The following is a 1404-nucleotide window of genomic DNA, read 5'->3' as shown; positions in this document are numbered from 1 at the left end:
TTGTCTCTCTGTCTTTCTCTCTTTCTGGCTTGCACACGCACCCTATAGCAAAAACCTCTCCAAAAGAAAATGTTTTTAAAGGTAAACTTTAGGTGATGTATATTTTATTACAATAAAAAATAAAATAGCAAACTTCAAAAAAAATCCACTCCTAAAAAAAAAAAATCCACTCCATGGGAACCAGCAGTTAGCGTAATGGCTATGTCGCTGGACTCCCACGTAGTCGACTGCGGTTCACGTCCCGGACCCGGTGGCTTAAAACTCACGCCGGGCGCGTGTGCGTGCGTGCCCAAGATCCCGAGAGGAGAATGGAGGAGAAGGGATTGCGGCGTGACCATCCCCCCTGGGGGGTGATTTCTCACTTTCTGTCTCTATGTCTCTCTCTGTCTGTCTGGCGAGCGCACGCGCCCTACAGTGAAAATCTCCCCCCCAAAAAAAAAAATCCACTCCTTGAGTGGATAAGCAAAAATGTGGGATATACGTACAATGGAATAGTTCTCAGTCATGAAAGGAAATGATGTTTAAATGTATGTTATAATGAGGATGAACCTCAGCAACACGCTAAATGAAAAAAAGAAGACCCAAACTGTAAGTATTGTATGATTCTGTTTGCATTAAATACTCAAAATAAGTGAATCCATAGAGACAGAAAGGAGAATAGGAGTTGCCAGGAGCTGGGTGGGGAGGGAATGATGGATGCTTCATGGCATGGGATGTCTTTGGGGATTATGAAAATGGTTAGGACCTAGGCAGAAGCAGTAGTCACACAGCGACGTGAATGTACTAAGTGCCACCAAACTGCACACTTGAAAATGGTGACTTTTACATGATGGGTAATGCATCTCAATTAACACATTTATTTAACCTTCTCCAGCCAACGTGCCCTCGGCCTTACATCCCAAAACATGGACTAGGCTTGTGTGTTCCAGGCAATCTCTCTAGCCCTCAAAGAGGATAAGGAAATCCATCCTCCCTCCCCACAGGAATAACTCAAGGATCAAATGTGATTAATTGGGGTCCCTTTCCCCCATAGCTTGGAGTGAGAGAGAAGGCCGGACTCCCTGCCCTGCCCTCCCCCAAGCCACACCCCACATCCTTCACAGGGAAAAGGAGATGCTGGTCTCTCTCTATCTCCTGATCATGATATGGAGAGACCCTGAACTCATGACTAACTCAGGGCTGGTAGCTGCCTGAGGTTTCTGCCCTCTGACAAACTTACTCTCCAGAGTAACAGGATAACGTGAAAACCTCGAATAGATCTTCTGGAAGACAATTGTATATAGCAGAGATAGTGCAATGGGAGAGTGGGAAAGGGCAGAGGGTCAAACACAGGATAAAAAACATATATATATATACATATGTATGAAAGTAGAAATAGAATATTATTGATGATAACATGAATGA

The sequence above is a fragment of the Tupaia chinensis genome, unplaced genomic scaffold (assembly GCF_000334495.1).
Source record: "Tupaia chinensis unplaced genomic scaffold, TupChi_1.0 Scaffold150006_1, whole genome shotgun sequence".
NCBI classification, from domain to species: domain Eukaryota; kingdom Metazoa; phylum Chordata; class Mammalia; order Scandentia; family Tupaiidae; genus Tupaia; species Tupaia belangeri.
The sequence above is the reverse complement of the archived record's forward strand: the minus strand, read 5'-3'. Positions refer to the sequence as shown.